Consider the following 22,389-nt stretch of genomic DNA (forward strand, 5'->3'; position numbering starts at 1 on the left):
AAACTTAGACTTGGCTAGTCCAAAGAGCTTTAAGCAGCATCTCTTGGCCTGCTGTTTCTCACCCACTTAAAGGGTTTTTTGGGGTGAAGCTTCATGTTGGTGTACAAGAACAGATACTTCACTGAGACTTCTCTTCACCCTACATTAACAACATTCAGGTCCAAAGAGCAGACCGGCACGTAAACGAGTTCACTCTTTCAGCATTTTCTGCCGGAAGCAGATCATTACATGGCTTCCAGTATGATTATTCTCTTCAGGGCCACAAAGTTATTAGTCTGCTGAAGGCAGGTCAGCAAGTAAGAGCTGCGTGAAAGAGCTGAAAACTTTGAAAGTCTGGAAGTCACAAACCAGCCTAACCCCCAGAGAGAATTCATGGGTCCGTGTTTGCTGTGTGAAGATGAATCTTTTCAAGCAGAGCTGAACACAAAAAAGGATTCCTGGAAACAATCCTGATGGTTAAGTGCAATGTGCCAGAAGACTGATCCCCTCCCTGTAGACTTTCCAGAGCCCACGGCCACCCCACAGCCAGCCACCCTGCCCACCCCTCTCCTGCGACACAACCAGCTCCCCAGTGCTGGAGGAGTGGCTGCACACCAGCCCGGACCCCGTCTCCTCCACTCCCATGGCAGGACGTCTGCCTTCACGCGGCACGGGCAGACTCCTTCACCTGCCTCACACATCATCCATTTCGGGTGCTACTAACAGAAACTCCAAAGCTACACAGAGGCAAGCTAAGAGAAAAAGAATCATCAGATGTTTAGGGTCACTTGGATGCCATATGAGGGAAGGAGAGGATGACCTTGGTATCTCGCTTTCCCCGTGTGACCAGTTAAGCTGTTTGTTTTGGGCTTGTTTAAATATCTGTAACCAAGTCTTCCCAAACAACTGAATACCGACCTCTCCTTTCTCCTGGAAAAGTCCTGACGGAAGCATGAAATGACAGGAAATGAAAAAAGAAAACAGTTTATCTTGCCCTTAATGCACAGAGACTCCAGTAGAGGTTTTTGTTTTTGTTTTTTTAAATGTCAAGGGGAAAAAAGCCTTGAAAGAAGGGAAGAAAACGGACTGTTTCAGCTGTGCAGATATGTGGGAGAATTATACCATTATTTTAGGATGGATTTGCTCTTTTACCCTACTGTCCCTTAACAAGCATACTTTTCTAAATCCACCCAGCCCAGAAAAGCATCAGAGTACCATGCAGTGCAGCATGAAGCACACACTCCAGCTATACAACTTCCCCACAGCTGCAGTTTTCTACAGACTTCCCAGTTTGGTAAACAAAGGAGATTGTGTTGACTTATCAGGGTTATTACAACTTTTAGAGATGCAGCCTGAAAGAGAGGAAAGTCAGCCTGAGTAGATCCTAATGTCAAAGATCCTCAGAACAGAGGCACTCTGAGGATGCATACGTTAGGATGAAAAAAAAAAAAGACAGAATTTTGCATTCTCTCCACTTTCGTAAGAAAGCATCAATCCCACCCCATGACCTAAGTGCCTGTACAGATTTATGAATCATGTACAGCTAACTCCTGTGCAGACTGTGTGGAAAAGATACAACTTCATCCCCAAGTTATTTTTCACCTCTCTTCGCTTTCCAAAATCCTCCTTAGAAAGCAACCTAAGCCAACCCCACTGCGAACCAAGGAGCCCCAGCCAACACAATACCAATGCCACTGTGCATTCAGTTAACACAATGATGCTGCAATTTGCAGAACTACTACAGAGGTACACGTCTCCAGGGGAACCATTTGATACTGTGGATAAACTTGAATCCTCTCCATAGCAAAGCAATCAGCACCCACTATTTTAAAGCTGCAGGCAAATTTTGGAGTTTTTCCTCCCTGTCCTTCAGACTTCTCAGACACCCATGGCTGTTCCTAGAGAAATGGATTTCGGAGCCTACAAGGACTAACCGAACAAATGGATCCTCTGTGTTCAAATGAGCTACAGTTAAAGCAGACGTTTATGTTGTACAGCCCAAGCAAAAGAAGATGGAAACGCAGTTCTTGGAACAAGACATTCCCAGGCCAGGCCAGCATTACACCTCTCTAGCTGAATGGGATTTGTATCAGTTTAGCATTTGTTACTTCTGGATTTGTGTTATTATGTGCATTAAGCTTTTGGTGCCAAACTGGTTAAAAAAGAAGTGAACTAATTTATCAGATCTTTGGTAAAAAAATTGTAAATCAAGAGAATATTTGTTACTATCACACAGTAAATACAAGGTATAGCAGATGTTATACATGCTGACCCCAATGATCCTTACCATTAATTCCAGTGCAGTGATTTGACCAGGAGGCAGCCAAACTCAAAGAAGTTGGAATTTCTGCTTCAGGTTTTCCTTTTCTATATTACAGTTTCACAGTGGGACACGTAAATCCGAGTGACAAGTGGGTGACAACTAACTCCATTTCTCAGAAAGGGCAGAGACCGCACAGCTAGAACAAAACTCCTTGCCTGTTTAGTCCTCCTAATGTTTTGATCAACCACATTACATAATCTGTTTTTAGAACTGATGAAGGTTCTTTTCAAAATGACAACACTGCTTTGATAACTAGAAACCTGCTCTCATTTCAAAATCTATGTAAATTCAGTTTAGAGCCATTTCTTCTCCTGACATGCTTACCCATCTGCCCTTCTGTACAACTCCGCTCCAGTAGCGGATAAAAAGATGATCATCATCTTCCTCCCTTTATTTTGCTAAGACAGAATTATATATTTGAGCAAGTGACATAATTATCTTGTGCCAGAAGTCTCACACCCAGCACCTTGTGCAATAAACCCTCACTTTAGGTGGGACATTTACACACTACATGAGTGCAAACACTAATAGTAGTAATGATTCATAGCACTACTGCCACAATTTAGAAGTATCTGTAATGGAATGGTGTTCCTGTAAACATACCATTCAAAGTATTTAATTACTCATCTGTTTGGACAGCAAACTCAAACATTGTTTCTCAGTACATTTCAACTCTGCTCAAAAGAAACAGCTTAGCACAGTTCATCATTTTAAGAACTACGGGTCATTTCTCTAATTGCTTCAAGTTACATACATATAACGCATGCTGCAGTAGGCTTTATCACCACTACCCAGGGTCACTAGACTACAGTTACATGGAAAAACAGAAGGTGGAAAAAATGAGAAGAAAAATTGTGATGATTAAATCCAGGCTTTGTTGTGCAAATGTAGCATCAATAGCAAGTTTGTGCTAAATTTATAGACTCTCCAAGTATATTGCCTTACATGGCAGCACCACTGAAAAAATTCCGTACTCCACACAGTGATTCTGTTTTTCTTGCTTATATGTTCCCTTACAACCCCAGGGAGCTAAACATCAATTGGCTACTGCACTTCGCATTTGGTTATCACAGGAGACCATGCAAGGCAAAACAACTAGACAAGCCGTTCAGTTCCTCGCAGCAGAAAAAGAAACTAAGCCAAAGGGACTATAAAAAAAGAAAGACTCTGACCATGGCTTTTGCTGTAACAATCAAGTTTCACTAACACCAGGGAAGTCTCAAGGAGAAATATGTAATTTTATCTTAACCACGTGTGTTGGCAAACCTGCACAGACGAAACAATTCTAGTAGCTTGAACTGAGGAATGATTGCTGCCTTGGGCAAATTTCCAGGTGAGAGAGAGCTCATGGCTCTTCCTCTCAACTTGGCCTGTAACAATCACTGACCATCAGCACACCATGACCTGAATAATAAACAAACTCCAAACTGGAAATCTGCTCTCAAGAATCAAACGAATGTCCCAAGTGCTTCAGGGTGCCACGGCAAAAACAAAACCCAGTGATAAACAACAGGAAAAAAACCCCAAAACTTAAGAAACCCAATGAAATAAAAGAACTGGATTTGGATTTTATTATTATTACTGAAAACATCATTGCACCAGTCTCTGCCTAGATGCCTGAGGTAAGATTACACTATGAATGACCTAGATGATGACAGGAATGAACTCATATTTGGTTATTTGATTATTGCATTTTTAATAATGACAATCCTATTTTCTCCAAGTATACAGCTCCCCCAGCTTATAAATTGCCCCAAGAAAATCTCTAGTAGCACCAGGTTTTATAACTCACACAGGTTTTACTTACTCCAATTCATATGTGCTATTGCATGAAGCTCCGTGACTTCAGATGTAGCTTAAGCCACTCAGCTGCTACCTGGTGCACGTAACACTCACATGCAAGCTCTCAATACGTAAGGAAGAACCAGGGCTCAAAGGGAACCAAACAGACGTCCCTTGTGAAACTCCTGCAGCCTCTCTGGAAGCAGGGATGGCTTTGCCCATTACAAATTACACCTAAGTGAATGGTAACAAGAGCCTTGATAGTGCTCTGTCCCCAGAGCCTGGTGAAACCCACTTTGTGCCCTTACAAGGTAGGTCATTACTACGTGCCCTCGCAATTTTAGACAGAGATGGAGTGAGGCAGAGTGTGGCACTGAAGATGACTAGAGCCATCTGGCACTTTGGATGACAGAAATGCAGTCGGGGTCTCCCTGAGCACAGGACCCAGTGCAGCCACACTAATTAATAGCCATACCAAATTATTCCAATAGATATGAAGTGATCTGTCTAAATCCACACCGCAAGTCAGTGGCAGAAGCAGCATTAAAGCTGAGGTGACCTGGAATGCCCTTGTTTTCTTTAGGCCACTAAACCCAACCATCATACATAAAACCATGTCCCACAAGTATGTCTCAGCTTTGCTGGAAGCTCACATTTCCTGACAGTGAGAGGAGAGAGTAAGAAAGTCATAAGCATCTCCCTCAGAAATGGGTGCATTAAGGCCAGTAACTGAGAGGTCAACAGTTGCTGTCTCCTCTACGCCACAATTTACCTGCCACAGAAGCTCTCCTGTTTTCCAGAGAGGGAGAGCAAGCCAAAACACCTAACATGCTCTCCTGCAGGCAATACCAGGATCTCTAGGCAGTTCAGAAGGCAATGGTCTCTCTCCTTCTGCCAAGGTCATGCCTTAGGAATACTTCATGGGTTCTGGATGCCTCATAACAAGAGCCAGTCAGACAAGATACTATTTAGAGGGATCCAAAACCTGATACTGGAGGAAAATTAGAATCATAGAATGGTTTGGGTTGGAAGGGACCTTTCAGATCATCTATTTCCAACTCCCCTGCCGTGGGCAGGGACACCTTCCACTAGACCAGGCTGCTCAAAGCTCCATCCAACCTGGCCTTGAACACTTCCAGGGAGGGGGCATCCACAGCTTCTCTGGGCAAATTGTACAACTTCTTCCTCTATTCCTTGTATTCCCAAGAAGTTGAGAAATGTAGAAAGGCACTGCAGAAGAACAGCAATACAGAAAAAGAATGTGCATCTAATATATATATATATATATTTAACAATTAGAAGTAATGTGTAACAGGCAGAAACCAAGGGAGCATGCCAGACAAAATGTTTGGCAGCGATAGCTCACACCCCCAGTCACATGAGGAAAGCAGCAGCTCTACATTTCAGGACTTTAAATATTGCTCACTGTGGGTCCATGATGCATTCAAAGTGCAACTGAAGCCTCCAGTCATATAAATGCATTAAAACTCGAAGGATAATTTCCCAAACTGCCAGCCTTCCAACTCAAACCAGAATCCGAGGCAAAGATCAGTCAAATGCTCCTCGTACCGTACAGAGCAACAGTGGTTTAAAACGTGACTGGGAAAGGTCACAGGAAAGAGGCAACATGCCAATTGGTTTAGCAGAACATTCGCATCTCTAAAATCTGGGATTTTTTTTTCTGGTCCATATTGCACAAACAGGAGAAAAAATAAGCAAAACACTAATTTAAGGGTTTGACTTCCCAAGGGCTAGACTAATTCAGAATCAGATCAGGTTTTTCTTTGTTCAGTGAAATTCTGTTGGTAATAACAGCAGGTAACAAGAAATCTAAATGCAGTAAAGGGGGAGAGGTTGGTAGCATCCCCTTAAGTAGAGGGCAGGTGCACAGTTCTTACCACTTTCTCTTGTCTTCTCAAGGCCTCCACGAGGCAGAACTCCATTGCAGCACCCTGATCCCAGGCTTCCACACCTGACCATTATGTGTGTCACAGATTTTCTCTGCTTCAGGATGGTGAATTTGCAATAGCCACAACTATTGCACAACTTAATGCTACAATAAGTGATGTTCCAATCCATAGTATGGGGAGGGAATTGGGTTTAAAAACTGTTTTCTTCTTTCAAATCTGAGAAAGTGGATCATACAAGGAACATGCTTTTTCAGAAGAAAGCTCTCACTGAGCACCCTGGTTTGCACATCTGATATTGATGCTTTCTTGTCTAAATTGTGCACAGACAAGCTAGCCAGATGTATTCCATTTACCAAACCCTCCAAAAGCTATTGTACTTTACTTGCCATTGTGATGATTATCATTTGAAGTGATCTCACAGACGTAAAATGCATAATGTCCCACAGTTAAACACCCCTGAAGCAACTGTGGCGTTGCAGCCTGACATCACTGAGGACAGCTGTCAAGATGCGAACACAGATCACAAAGCCCTGTCTGTACCCATCCTTCTTCCAAACTGGGACTAATGACAACAGAAACAGGGAAGTGAGTGAGTGATCATGAATTTACTGGAACATTGTGCTGGATGACAAACACTCTTCTAGTAAAGACACATCCTGGCTTGTACGAACTGACATCTTGTTCTGACAGGTACTAACATTCCAGCAACAAATTACTGCTTTACCAGTGTTCACTGCACAACTCCAACTGATCCCGCCTCCATTAGTAAACAGAGAGCCACCATCATTCTTCCGGTGCCTCAGGACCGGTTTCAATTGCATAAATGAAAACAGAGCTTTATCTTCTGAATTACAACTAAGTTCATGATAGAAGCTAGGTGAAAAATCTTCACTGAAAATGGTGGGTATAATTAGTTGCCACCAATCAGTACTGGTTAAACTCATTTTGGACAAAGAAAGCTGGAGGAAGAAAAAAAAACAACCCCAAAATAAACCCCAACAAGAAAGAAAGAAAGAAGTCAAGCCCTCAAACACTAGCTACATTCAAGACAAGAGAGAAACCAGATTCTGTAGACAGAGATGCTTCATTGGAGGCTGTATGCCTGGAGAGGATGGGCAATTATCTAGCTGAGCTGTGAGTACGCACAGAACGTGAGAACAGATTCAGAGTGAAGGAAAAAAACACAGAATCCAACTGTGAAAGCTCCAGGAAGACAAGGACCATCGAGGAAGCGATGCAGCCCTGAAAGAAAGCAAAGAAGTTTTCCTGTGCTGAGTGTTGGCTGGAAAGGGAAATTAGGAACACAGAGAGAAAGCAGTCTTCTGTTCATGCCTTCTCTGTATTTCCATATAACTAACAACTATAGATATAAAAATAACTTCTATATAGCTGTACTTCTACGTAACATCTTTTATAACTTCTAAGCTGTGTCAGCAGCACCTTTCCAAGGAAAATACTTTAAAAAAGGATTTCTGTTATAAGGGAGATGCTGTTTGATGGTTATATATAAAGGCAACCTTAAAATGTGAGGCTGTCTCCCAGTTTAAGGAAGTCCTGCTTAATTATTTAAAGCCAGACAAAAAACAATACTGTGGAAGAGGTAAAACAGGGAACATGCAGAAAACTCCTTGGATGATCCAACTGGTCTTTCCTCATTTCCAGTGTCTGGAGAATCAACTGAGATTATGCAACTTAGTGTGATGCCAGGACACTGCAGCCCTTCAGGGCAACCCACAAATATCATGTTTGTTGTCACTCTCTATTTTAGACACTCTAAATATAGGCCCTTTAGACTTGATGGTGCTGCTCCTTTAGCATGACTACCCCTGTTTCAACAGAATGAAAAGCAATTCTAGAAAAACAAACATGCTTGAGCAAAAATTGAATTTAAAGGGACCCAGTATTTCATATACTACTACAAAAAACTATCCATGAAGTAGAAACAAAGATCTTGACAAGTCAAATTCATACACAGTACAAAATAGTATGCTTGCAACACTATCGTCTAATACCTTTGTTCCTAATTATATTTGTCTAATTGTCGAAACATGAAATAAGAATGCAAAGTATACTAGCATGATATAGAACTGAGGATATGAGAAAATCCTTCACTTTCTGTTTGGTTTTGAGTTTACTGGAGGTTTCGTTTGTTTTTACTAACACACACTAAAAAGTGGTGTTTGTAGAAATAAAACATGTTTCATAAGAGGAAAAAAAGAACCTGTTTCGTAGGATCTGTCAGCAGGTCCCTACCTAGAGAGCAGGGTTAGTAAGATGACAGTAGAGGTAATATCCTGAGTGTTGCTTACTCATCTCTGGAAGTTCACAGGGAAGAGGACACAAGGTGTGGCTTCGCTCTGGTGCAAAGGAGTAGAGCCCTTTGCTGAAAACGAAGTTCAGAATACTCTGTTTTCTAACTACCAACACTTTGGCATCATCTGGTTCCGCGAGCAGCAGCTGCTCATCTTTATGGTACTCCCCCTTTGATAGTTAGCTGTGCCTGAGACAGCAGGCAACATTCTGCATTCCAGAAGAGGAATCCAAGACACTCTACCAACTATCTACATGAGATCATGTAAGTGCTGCAGGGGTACACAGGTGAGAGGCAAACCCGTGGCACATGGAGACAGCAAATTACTCTTCTTGCGGTTGGTATCCTGCTGAGGAAGCTACACAAGGAGCCATTGCAAGTCTGAGTATCAACAGCAGGAAGGAGGACCAGCTGCACCTCACGCTCAACCGCATCAAATAGTTAATACCAACATTATTGTACGGCTTCCCCGAGATGCTCGTCTTTTAACCTGACACAAGTGCCCAGTTACAAAGCATTCAGGGTGTTGGCAAATATGTAGCATTATACACTGAAATTCATGTGAATCAGCTCTCACAGAGTGAGGCACAGTCCCTGGTTTCACAGTGCTTGGAACGGCTCAAACAAACAGTCACTGCACCAACGCATCTGTGAGGCTATCAACCAGCAGATCATAAAACAGAATCATTAAGAATAGACAAAATAAAGACACGGACAACAGCTAATCACTCAAATAGTTTGGGCATAATTGTCAAAGTAAACGCCAAAAGTGGAATAGCAGGGAGCACCGCACACTGACAGAGCTGTGCAGACACCCTGGGGTAAAGGCTCCCCACAGACCAAACTGTTTGCTGGAGAAGCTTCTGCGATGGCAGCTCCTCGTATGCCTGGCTTAAGCCAGTGGTACGCAAGCGCTGCAGGCATCTGTACTTGCACATGGTACACAGAAGCTAAAATTAAACAAACTGCTATTTATAGGTGCATGAAAAAATCTCCACTTATCAAATCACATTCCTATTTCTGTGTGAACTTTCAAAATTCCATGTTTTGAGAATATAACATAATTTAGCTGGCTACAGCAAATCCATACTCAAAAAGAAAAAAAAAGAAAAAAGTGAGACTTTTCACTATTCTTTCCTTCTCAGACAACTAACTCTTCAGTTTCAGACTGCAGACATTTGTTTTATCATTAAACCGTGTAAAGTTTAACTGCATTAGGTGCCCTGCCATTCTATATATCTAGAAGTATGCTCTACTTACCTACACTTTGAAATTATGGATGTGGATGCTAAGAGAGTAAGATGAAAGTCACATGGTAAGACAAGTGAAGTCATGAACACACGTTCCACCGGACTTGAGTAATGCAATACTTTACGTCCCAAATTTTTAGACAGGAATTTCATTCACGTTACGTTTCCGGGTGCTGTCAGACATTGTGTAACCCAAAGGTAATTTTCTTTAAAGGAAGGCATCAGGTCTGGTTTATGCATAACCTGTTTTGTGGTACCCATGTGCTTTAGCAGAGCAACAGTCTAAAAAACAACAAAACCAAAAACCAAACAAACAACAAAACACAAACCCGAGACCCACCAGAAAGCCCCAACCCTGACACCTCCTTCCCACCCAAGCCCCCTCAAGTTTAAGACAGGCTTACTGTTGCCTTGAAGGCTCCGGAGTCTGATTACTCCGGAGCAATCAGAAAACAAAGCAATAAGAACCTTATGAAGACTTCACTCATTTCATTGAAAAATCAATATAAAGCACTGCAGACGTAGAGATGGATGCCAGGCACTCAGATAATACTGGCAAGGCCTTTTTTCATTAAAAGGTTTGGAGCCAGACTATGCTCCCCTAGGCAACCCATCTTGGGTGACACTCCCAGCAGCTGTTGGACAGCACGGCTGCTTACTGAGCCCGCCCTGCAAAGGGGAGCAGCACAGCCAGGACACCCCACCTCCCCACCCCACCCCACGTCGCCCTAAGGCACCACGGTTATTCTGCTCCTCAGCCCACGACACGCCTCAGTTGCACGGCGTTATGATATGTGGAAATACCAGTTCACAGCAACGGTAACGCAGCGTTACAGCTCTCCTGCCAGCTCTGGGGAAGCTGCATCCAGCTACCCTTCGGCAAAGGCTGCCTCACCCTGCGGACAAGCTTTGGAAATGGGGGGCAGACAAGTAGATTTTAAAATATTTGAGATCTTTACCTCCCTCTTTCACAAAGGCACAGACCCACAAAGGGACTGGGACTCTCTATTTCTGTTACCAAGACTGGCAGTGACTCACTGTGGCAGAGCTGTAAATTTGACACCAGCATAATTCACACAAACAAAAACATGTTACAGACGACTGAAAACTCGCAGAATTGGAGGAATTTCAGTTTTTTCAAAACAAATTTCCTGAAAAGAAGGGATTATCACTTGAAAGTCAGTGCCTGTTTCAGTGTCACTGAAGCGCTTAATGCCGCTGTTTGGAGCTGCAGCTCCCAAAGGTCTATGGCTGCCCGCAACCCCTCTTCGCCCCAAGCACATTCGTATCAGTAGCCTGGACTGAGCACCAGGAGAATTAGCAATCTTTTCTGGAAACAAAGCGAGCGCTGGTGCCAAACTCTGAGCACACATGTAGTGTGATAAACTAACACAGCTGTATCCATTCAGAGAGACTTTGACAATTAAATTGCAGAGGTCAGAGATGAGTTATTTAGGAGGAGAAAGCCCAGATCTGCCCAATCTATTCTACCTCAGCTTCATCCCCTTCTGCGACATTTGAGATTCTGGCAGTGAATTCCCCCCAGAAATCCATCCACCTGTCAGCCGAGATCTTATTCCTCATGCTGAACTCACGTACCTTGTAACTTGGAATGAGATTTAGGAACACGCACCTGATGTTTCCACCACATGTAATTTTTATATAAGGGATATAATTTTTAGCGAGGTAAATATTTGAGCTCCAGTGAACTGGAAGCAACATAGCAAGGATCAGAGAGAAAGAAGCATTTCTGCTGGCGAGTTTCTGTCCTCAGGAGCAGCTAGCAATTAAACAGCAACTAATCATTAAACCTCACAGGCCAAATTCTTCCCTACAGCTGTTCCATTGAAACCACTTTATCAGAAAATAAACTGGCCTGGTGCTGTGGAGCTTGACTAGCCCAACTTTCAGTTATGCAGCTAGTAATACTTTTTTCTTTTCAAAAATGCTTAGCAGTGCTTTTTCCATGCATCTCCATCAACCACACAACCACAAAACCACCATGCAGTTCTGCAAAATGGTACCTTCTGTTCACAAGGGGGCCCCAGTTCAGATAACAAAAGAACAAAATTACTGTATCGTATACCCACTCCCATTTTCAAAAGTAAATTAAAGATAATTCTTTCATTTCACTTCACAGCTGGCAAACCTAAGAGCCCACAGAGAGAATTAGTTTCTATAAATATTCATGTCTATAAATGCCAACTGAAACTTGGCCTAAAAGAGCATAATGAAACAAGAAACACAGCTCAGCAGAAGGACATCCCTCCTCTCCAGCTCACCAGGCAGTCTGCGACGCTTGGACCAGCAGCTCCGCTTTCAATCTCAGCTCTGGAGCACGCTGCCTGCTCTTCGAATATTAGGATAGTTTTGTACTACAGGAGCACCTTTATAGGATCCTGCAGCACACCAGGGAGTTCTGTCCCCTGTTTCAAGCTGAAGGAATTGTGCTGAGCCATTTAGTTCAGTTACCTCAATAAAGCAAGACGAATCACATCTCATTTAACTCCGGATGCCCAGTTGGACATCAGAGATAGTCACCTGATGCTCTGTTTATAGTCAGTAGAAGGAACACAACACCTCCAGAGGATCTTTCCGTCTGATCTATTTTCGAACAAGGTGAATCCTCCTCCAGAAAGACTGTGGCAACTAACTTAGGCTCGCACGTCTTTTCCATACCTAGATTAAGGCAACCGAATCACAGCCAAAAATAATGTTGTACCAATACTCTATTTCCCCTTTCACTGATGCCCTGTGTTCGTGCAGATCCTGCCCTCCTCCAGGGAGTCTAATTCCCCAAACTCCACAGCACACACTCCTGATCACACAGGGCTTCTATGCAGGTATTTACTGTTATTACTAAATAACTGGCACACACACACACACACACACATACATTTTCAGGTTCTTTTCCCACACTGCTTTTTGGCTCGCTCCTTCATTACTTCTAGGGCTGCTACTTGTTTCTTTCAGGACTCCTTCCTAGGAGTTTCACTTAGTTCTGTCTTTCTAAAGGGGAAGGTCTGCAACAAAGCTTAAAAAACACACTTAATATTCAAGATAAATGACTTTATGAGATAAAACATATCGGTAGGATCGCAATCTGTCTATCCCACCTTCCCTGTCAGTATCAAACACAGAAAAACTGCCTTACTCTGCAAAGAATGAGCCGGAGGCACTTCAGCAGTGGTTTGTTACTCAGAGACTTGTTTCTCATTTCATATGAATGCCCCTGAGTGATACGAGATGAAATCACCGAGTGCTGATTTAAAGTAATGGCACAACTAATCAAGACATCCCGATTGCATGACCTCTTCCAATAAATGTAAACTTCAAGAAAGTCTTACATGCATTTCTAAACATGTCACTGCAATGGACTAATAAACCTTAACATATCACTGCTGAGAAAATATTTTCAACACTAGGAAATATTTACTGTCAGAAAAGTACCCATTGAACAATTTTCAGGATGGGCGAGGGCAAAAACTCTTTAATTTTATTCTCCCTTCCACCAACTGTATCTCTATAGAACTGATGTTTAAGAAACCTATACGTTTCAGTAACCTACTTCCTTTAAGACTATTTTCTATTGCTAAAGCGCTATTTGTTTCTACAGTTACCTAAGGGACACATGCATTGACGTCTTCTCTCTTTCAACATTATGCTATAAGGTTTAGATTTTCCCTTGTATTTTTTCTGTAAATATATACTAAGGATTATATTACATTTAAAAATTTGGTAACAAGTTGGTCAAGATGCTATAACCTGTTTATACTAGCAAGCAGTGTAAAACCTTGCCAATAGGGGCAGAGCTGTAGGGTGAAACACTTGGCATTAAGGGCACAGCTTTCACACCACTTTTTGCGGCTCTTACTTCCAATTATCTCCAATCTGATCCTGCAGACTGAATTTGCATTAGCACTTGGAGTACAATAAATGAGCTCTGGGAGTTCTTCTGAACTCAATTTTATCCCAAACAGAATCAGTTTATGTCCTCTGAGATGCAAACTGAAGTGCAGTAAGTGCAGATGATCAGGACATTTATTTAAAAAGTGCATTTCTGCTCTAATTAATGCACTAGTGTATTTGCGTCCATAGCTGTCAGAAAAGAATTGAATCCTGGAACCCTGATGCTTGTCACCTGGTATCCCCATAGGACTGCATTTTCTCAGTTTTTTCAAATCTCAATCTCTGAAACTTTATATCCTTAAGTTTTGAAAGAAATAGGACCTTCCACACCATTCACCTTATTCGCACATTTAAAAAATGGTGAAAATTGATTGCAGAAGTCAACAGGGGATTCATAATCCCTACCTGGGAAGCAACCTTACCCATATAGACACCTTCAGAAGGATTTCTGGCCCTGTTTAAGGTCCTGGCAAAACTGTCACCACCTACAAGCAGCAAAGATTCAACACCTAACGTTTCCAGTTGTATGAGGCTTCTAGTTGTGTTTCCTAGAACTCAAATTCATCTGGTCACAATTACGGCCGTAGTCCTGAAGACAACACATGCTCATACCAAATGCACACAAAGACAGGCACTCCTTCCTTGAGGTTAACCACTTGTGAAGTTATTACATGCATTAGCAGCACTCGCAACTCTTTAAGAAACCATCCAGCACGGTTAGACTCCAACGAAAATGTATCAAGAAACCAAAGGACAAAAAAAAAAATCTGGTTTGCCATTGAACACTTTATATTTTTTTTTATTTTTTTTTGTAATGCAACTAACAGTTCAGACAAATTGCTCAAGAACCGATTTCTGAAGGCTCTTCTTTCCCAGCTGACTGTAGAGCGAACAGTGGTGATTAACTTAGACACATACAACTTCTACATGGCCAAGCTTACCTTAGAAGATTGCCACCACCACATCAATCCTTATAGTTCTATAGCTTATTTCCGGATGATTTTTTTTTTTTTTTAGCTTTCCAACTTTTAAAGGGAAAGTTAATATTGTTGCAAAGTTTCTGAGGCTAAAACCTTTACTTTCAGTCTGCCTTTAAGAATTGGGCTTTTAAACAATTCAAAATTCACTTATTCTGCTAGGTTATTGGCAAAGCTCACGGCAGGTGCTTTGCAAAAAGCCTCAGTCCAACACTTGGGTTTAAAGCTGCATAAAGAAAGGGAACTACCAGGAGCAAAGTGTCAGAGCCATGAGAATCCACAAGCCATGATCTTGTAGATAATGCCACCTTGGCAAGCGCCTCACCCACTGGAAAAGTTGCCACTTCCACAACAGGGACAACAGAAGCCTTGCAGAGCAGAACATCTTGAGAGTTTTGCAACACACATAGATACCATTTCTCATCTTCATTTGCTGATGCCAGACTTGAGATAGCTACAAATGAAGGACTCTATAAACACGATGTATTTAGCCCACTCACAATATGGTTTTAACCCACACACAGTCTGGGAGTTCTCAACCAGGGAACGGTACCAGCTGCCAGTTCTTAACAACATAGCTGGCAAGGCAGCACAAACAAGGACTCAAGATGGGGAGTCTGCCACTATCCAGATGCAGCTGTTGCTTTTTAACCTTGTGTCTCTTGGACCGTTATCCAAACCAACCACACAGCAGAGTATTCATTCTGCAAGTGATGTAAGGAGGGATCCAAGAAACTCATGTAAAGGAGAGATCTGTAGTTAAAGTCCAAGGTATGCTGTTAAGTCCTTAGTAATAATTAAGGACATGAATCAGTAAGAGACTACAGATAGTCAGAACTGAGATACAGTGCAACACGCGAGAGAAAAAAACCTGACCTTTTCTCCTATTGGAAAGTTTAATGGTTGTGCTCTTGATAGCATTTTTATCTTGAAAATAATTTAAAAGCTACAACTACAAAAGAGCAGCAATCACCAAAGCTGCCAGCTGTATTGCCGTATCTAATGAAAACGGTATGTTAGATCTGCTTGGGAGTTACTGCTACTTGCTTTGTACTCAAGATCTCCATAGGAATATCATAAAAAGCCTTTAATGTTATGCAGGGAAAGCCAAAGGTTCACCTGACAAAAGCACGATCTAACAGATTAAATGTAATTCATAGAAAGTAACGCTTTATGTTCTAACTAATCAAATCTGAAAACGTCTGGAGAAGAGAGAAGCCAGCCATTTGGAAACCGAGGATTTAGGAAAGTCACATGCCTTGCACAATCCCATGTAATACACCTCACTGGAGACAGAGGAAACTGCTCTTCAAGCTTCTTTGTGATAACACAAACTTCGCTCACTAATTTAACGCTGTTTATCTGGAAACTATTGAGGCAAAGCCCAGAGCTCACTTGTCTGTATAACACCAGGTATGTTTCAGCCATTTCAGCAGTGAAAAGGAAGAAGAAATCAGCGTTGTGCGCCGCAACCAGTGAACCCAAGCATTTTGCAATCAACTTGAAGTTTGAAATTTACTTGCCCCAACTAGCAAGTTTACAGAACGCACATTTCACAGACGACAAGAATGATTCATAGCTGATTCGAATTGCCAATGTTTGCCAAACGTTTGCCTTGACAATACTAAAAATGCCCTGAAACCAACACTCTGAAGTGATTCTCAGGATAATCCCCAGCGAAAGGCGCAACCACCTGCGGGAAGAGGCGAGCAGTCAAGCATCGAGTGGTCGAGCTTTTTTTTGTTTTTTTTTTAATTTGTTTCTCTCTGAAAAACTGAAGCCTCAAAAGGATTAAATCATAGGGTTAAAAAAAAAAATCGGAAAAGTCTGATTACAGCCAATTAGCTAACAAAAGAATCAACAAAAATCAGCAGAGAGGAGCGGAGCTGCAAGACAGAGAGAATACTTCACACACAAACTAGGCAAGAGGGCAGGGAGGGGGCTGTCTGGTCGTCTATCAACATAAAACCCCACTTTGCACGGAAATACGTAATTTGAGCTTTTTCGACCCATAAATTACATCGCGTACCCAACCGAGGCGACTGAAAGACGAGCGGCGATTTTTCTTTGCCTTGCAACACCTCAGCCGCAGCAAGCCCTCTCCGCAGCAGCCCGGTCCGGCAGGCTCGGGAGCGGGGACACTCGGCCGGCGAGTCGCGGCGCCGAGCGGCCCGGGGCCCGGCGGGCACCCGCAGCCCCGCACGCCGGCCCCAGCGGTTCAATCGCCCCCGGAGGAGAGTGCGAGACCGGGGGGCAGGTCGGAACGCGGGCCCGACGGCCGGAGCGGTGCCGCGCTCCCGGGCCGGGTAAGACGGCCGGGCGCCGAAGGGCAGCTCCAGCCCCGCCGAGGCCCGCGGCTGAGGGCGGCCCCCGCTGCAAGCCGCGTCCAGGGCTCCGAGGGGCGGGCGGCAGCCGCGGCTCCCCCAGCGCAGCCACCTGCCCGCGGTGGCGCTGCCCTCGGTTCCGCTTTGCGGACGGGCTCCGGAGTCGCGGCTCCGCTTCCTCGGCTGTCAGCGGGGGAGAGCGCGGGGGAGAGCGCGGGGGAGAGCGCGGGGGAGAGCGCGGGGGAGAGCGCGGGGGAGAGCGCGGGGGAGAGCGCGGGGGAGAGCGAGCGCCCTCCTCCCCCCACGCCGCAGGGGCCGGGCAGGCGGCTCTCCGCGGCCCGCCCTCGCCACCGCCACCGCCTCCGCGCCCGGCCCCCCGAGCCCCCCGCAGCCCTGCCTGCCTACCTGCCGGCGGCCGCCGAGCGCTCCGCGGGGCCACGGTGCGCCCGCCCGCGCCGGCGGACAGCGCGCTGAGGGGAGGCGGCGCCGGTGCGGCCCCGTCCCGCCCCCCTCCCCGGGGCAGGGGCAGTGCGGGGCCGCCGCCATTGGGCGCTCCCCGGCGGCGCGGGGGGCGGCGGCGGTGCCGCATTGGCCGGGGGCGGCCGGCGGGGCGGGGCCGGGCCGGTCCCTGAGCGAGCGGCGGCCGGCGGGTCCGCGGGCGGGACGCGGCGCGGCCTCCGGGAGCGGGCGGCTGGGGGCGGGGGGGGCGGCGGCGGCGGCGCCTTGCGCGGCCCCGGCGTTCGGCCGCTGCAATAGCTGCCGGGCTGCTTCGGGAAGCGACGCCGAGCAGCTGAGCGCAACGCAAGGAAGCGTTCTGCTCGGGGTCAGCCCGCTGCCGTCCTCCGGGCTCCCGCCGGACAGGGTTTACCTGCCACTGACCATCTTGCGCGCCCACCTCTAATACAAATTAGTAGGCGTCCCACTGCTTTTGTCAGGTGAACGTCACCGATCGGCAAACTACGCCTTACCCGTCCTGACTACACTTAACCGCACTGCCTGCGACCCAGGCTGGCTTCCAGCTGCCAAGGTGGAGCAGTGTTGCGGACCTAATAACATAAATCTAAAATACGAGCCGTATTTCTGCCTCTAAAGGCTTCAGATCGCAATTTGCACATGCAGATGTCTTTCTGGAGGCTTTCCTTTCTAACCCTGGCACAATGTCAAGGCTTGCGACGAAAGGCGCGTTGCGGAGAACGAGCACGTGCCCGAGGTGTGCGGCGGGAGCGCAGGCGCGTACGGCAGCGTCAGAGGACGACGGTGGGGAGCTGAGGAAGCATCGCATCACCCAAGAGCTTCCTCGAAAATCCAACCTTGCAAGCTGAGAAATGTCAATAACCTTTGCATTTGCATTAAACATTACAATAACAGCCTTAAGTAGTCCTGGGGACTGACTGTTAAAAAAAAGCCCGACAACTTTACCTCTTCTCCAGGTGAACTATCAGTTTTTAAAGTGCTCTTATAAATGCTGGGAAAACCTCAAATGCAAAGCGCAAGACAACCACGCCGTTACGACGTCTGATGTTGTGCTCTGCAGGCTGGCGTATCTAGGGCATCTGATTTTGTCTCGAAGGAGCTTTCAAAGAGGTTTGAAGGTTTACTCTTGGCATACACTAATCGGGGGGCATGCATTAAGAAGTACACCGCCACTCACACTAAAAACCCAAGCCCCTGCCACACCAGTGGGGACATCCGCTGGCACCTGGCGTCGGCACGAGGGCCAGCCAGAGGTGGTGGGGAGAAAATAACACGCAACTCAAACATCTCCAAACAGCGCTTGCAGATCATGCGTAGTCCTATCCAGCAGTATAAAATGTTGATTTCCCAAACAAAACTAGTCATAAAAAATAGGTTTAGTGGCGCATGCTGCCCGTGGGCCGAGACGGATGTAGGCTGGTAGCCATATTCGTGTACGTGTGACAAGGACGCACGATAGTTCTGCTCAGATACAACTGGTGTCTTTGTTTCTTCTCGTCATTATTTTGTGAGCCAAAAGAACACAGATTAGTTTTGCAACCGTTTCTCTCTATCTTCCCCATCTTTAATAAATCCAGGATCCCGAATAACATCATTGCCCTCTGAGGTACTGCCCTCAGAGATATCCTGACTACAAAAAGACACCCAGGCCACCAGTCTTTTCCTGGTTTTGGTCAAGTCCTAAACCCCATTTCTTCTTTTTCTTTTTTCCTCATTTGTTTTCTGAATAACAGCATCAGGCATTACAGAGTCACTTTTCACAAGGGCACTATGATCCCACAGTCACGAAGGTGGCTACGAATGCGGCCACAAGCAGCCCGGCAGCGGCAGCGCTGCCTGGCACTGCTACCGCACACAGCATGAAATTTCACCAGTCAGGTTGTCATTAAGGCTCCACAGCAGAAATGTAGGTTACGTTTTCCATCTTTGCTGTCCTTTTCACCCCCAAGCTTTTTTAGCATTTTTCCCTCTTTTATGTAGATTGATTAACAGGCTTAAGCTGGCTCTAGCAGTGTTTGCTTTTTCCAATATTAAATAAATTGAAGTTCCTGTATTCAACATCCTTTTAAAACACCGGTGGCAGCGGGGGGGAGAAGATGATTTAGAACACGTGATTCTCTTGAACTATTCACTCTGTGACAGTTCTTACGCCATTACCACAGCATCAGGCAGCTCTGGTTTATACCATTATTCTGTGTGGACTTGTAAGAACTTTTCACTTTTTTGTTTCTGAAATACTTTTACTACTAAGATCTAGAATGGAAGGACTAACAGGTAAGATACTTGTTACAGGTTATTATGTTTTCCTGAGTCTTCTCAGCATTAAAAACACTGAGAACACTTTTGGTCAGCCCTGAGGTGGTCAGGCAGTTGAACTAGATGGTCATTGTGGGTCCCTTTCTCTGAAATATTCTGTTACATCAGAGAATCAGAAATGAAGTTATGCCATTTGAATAATTATGCAGTAAATCTCTGGTTGAAAACTGCTATTCATACAACAGAAAGAGGTTAGAACATACTTGAACTGTTTTCCCCCCAAAGTAAGGGGGAGAAAACCACAAGGAAATCAAACGCGCTCCAGAGAGTCTGGTTTGCCTACTTCAAATAGTTTGGGTTTGAAGACCAAAGATTATGTCCTTCCATTTTCTAGAATAGGACAAAATGTTGCATATCAACTACAAAAATACAGCGTTCTCTTGCTAGTATTCCAACCTATGTTGAAAATGTATTTATGATGAGACTCTACAGGGTTAGAACATGCGAGATCATAAATATAAACACATGTACTGAAAACTAAAGGCTAGAATGATCCCAATTCTAATTTATTTTGAAACTGATCACCTGATTTTTTTTATTCTTTCAACTTGGCAAATAATTAGGTTTTTTAATATTAACATCTCATTATAAAGATGATACTAATAACTCATTACATCTTGGAAAACTCTTAACTATTCTGTTTTATCCAGTGTAAAATGATGATTCTCATGCAAGCTTTACTGCAGATGTTACTGAATTACATCAGCTAACAGAATGAAATATATTTCATTGTATTGAATGAAGTGAAGAAGTGCCACTGCAATCTCTGGAGAGTGATTTTAACCCTTATTGGTATCCCAACAGAGGCCCAAATCAGAAGTGTACAGAACCACTTCCAGAATTTTTTACCCATCTGGACCTGCTTCCACAACCTTCACGTGCTACTTTACACCATCTCACAAGGAGCACAGCCTCACGGGAGGGTTTGTTCATGCACGCTCCTCAGCCTAGGGGCAGATACTGACACCATACAACGAGCCGTGAAAGCAAAGATATGTGTCGTGCCAGCGGGTGGTTTGCTTAGCTTCCTTGCGTTGTACACATGCGGATGCACGGAACGGTCTTTGCTCCAGCCGATACAGGCAAGCCTGGCAGGTCGTACTCCAGGAGAGATTTGGGTATTTGTGTGTCTCAGTTATGGCAAGATCAGTTTAAAACCAAGAGCTCGGGGACAAAGGCATTCTTTCCGGTCTCGTAGGCCGTCACCTTCGTTTCCCATTGATAGAGAGGGCATTTTCCTCAAGGAAAGAAATTGCTCAGCTGTCCAGGCACCTTTGTCTTGCCATAGAACAGCAAACCCAAGTAACCAGCAGGTGCAGAGCATGCTGTGCCTGCGACTCGAGCAAGGGAAACGTTTGGAGAATAGCAGTGCTAGGAGTGCTATGGCTGGTGGAGGAATTTGGAAGCATCAAATGCTTGATGCAAGTGAGAAGCACAGGGAGAGTTAAAGACTTAGCAAACATGTTCATTTACATAATTTGAAAAATTCCTTTCCCATAGCTGCAAGCAAGTCTTTGCGATTTGGCATCTACAAATCCTTAGGAGACAGTGGAAATCAGTATTTTGTTTGTTGTGTTTAGAAAAGGAATAGTATTAAAAATTGACACAGTCTATCTTTTGTTCTAGCACTTTTCACAGTACCAAAGAGAGGACTAATGAGACACAAATTTGAAATGTTAAAAAAGGGGATTTAGTTTTAGTTTACTTTTCTGTTGGTTTTCAGTATTTACCATAGAGTTTCTCAGTTTTCAGCCAAAGGATTATTTGCAAACTGCTTACTCCAAGAGCTGTGTTTTATGATGCTGAACTAGTATCACCAGAAACATATGAAAGTATTTCCTATCAATCTATCTTTTGGAGCTGAACTAAGAATGACAAATGTAGTGAAGAGCAAACTTATGGGGGCTTGTAAACTCAAACGTTATAATTGGGTCCCAAAACAAAACAGCAACAGAAATGAATTTTACATGTGCAAAAAAATTTAAATATTTTTTCTAACTCTGTGGAGCTTTTCACTGAATATGCAAGAGACCAGAGTAGGTAAACATAGTTAACATACAGTATTCGCTAAAACGTTTGTTAGCCAAGAAATAATACATTAATGAAGAAACTCTTCTCTCTTTCTCCGTTTTGAGAAGTTCCTATCTACTCGCACCCTCTGCCTTCCACGGAGTAAAAGATCAGACTGAGTAGGAAACTCACTAAGGCTGTTTGTTTAGCAAAGGGGTAGGAAAAGCCAACACAGCTGCGTTCAGTGAGATCACCATATTTATCTCACTGGGTCTGAATTCTCTTACTATAGTCACCTCCCTTCTACGCAATGTTTCCCAGATTTCAACAATCAAGTCAGACTCAAAATTATTTGTAAGAGATATGAAATCCTTTAGTTCTCCAATCAGAGATGAACATTTAACATTGCACTCTGGATTTCACAATAAAATGTACACATTTTGGTGTGGCTATTCTTCCTAATGGACCATCTGGTCCTATAATCAATAGGAGGAGAACCAGAGATTAAACTAAATACAACATAAAAAGAATTAACTCAAGTCCTCTTGATCTCATAGCATCAGTAATGATGGTAATCAGCTACTGGAAAACTCAAACATGTAGATTTTCAGGCCTTTAACCTTTGAATTCAAAACTGGATGATTTTCCAAGAAGTATGCTTTTTATAATCCAAAGTTATAAGCCTTAAAATGGAACATGCCAAATATTTCTTTGGTAGTTTTAACATCAGCCATAATAGTGACTTTAAAGTCTATGAAGCGTATTTTTTTTTTTTTTTCACATATCCATTTTTAATACTAGCAATGCAAGCAAGCTTCTCCTTT

General features: G+C 44.0%; 1 protein-coding gene across 3 annotated transcripts in view; it reads right to left on the reverse strand.

The window, feature by feature from the left end:
- STON2 (stonin 2) overlaps nt 1-17,256 on the reverse strand; it is a 79,484-nt gene extending 62,228 nt beyond the window's left edge. The window contains exon 1 of one of the 3 annotated variants that reach the window (XM_075425864.1): nt 17,171-17,256. The gene's annotated coding sequence lies outside the window, so the exon portion shown is untranslated. Of the gene's footprint in view, nt 1-11,837; nt 11,969-16,470; nt 16,552-17,170 lie in introns of those variants that run through there. The other 2 variants (XM_075425866.1, XM_075425865.1) reach the window with 2 other exon arrangements.
- Nucleotides 17,257-22,389: the final 5,133 nt, after the last annotated feature.

Source organism: Opisthocomus hoazin, chromosome 7, assembly GCF_030867145.1.
Source record: "Opisthocomus hoazin isolate bOpiHoa1 chromosome 7, bOpiHoa1.hap1, whole genome shotgun sequence".
NCBI lineage: Eukaryota > Metazoa > Chordata > Aves > Opisthocomiformes > Opisthocomidae > Opisthocomus > Opisthocomus hoazin.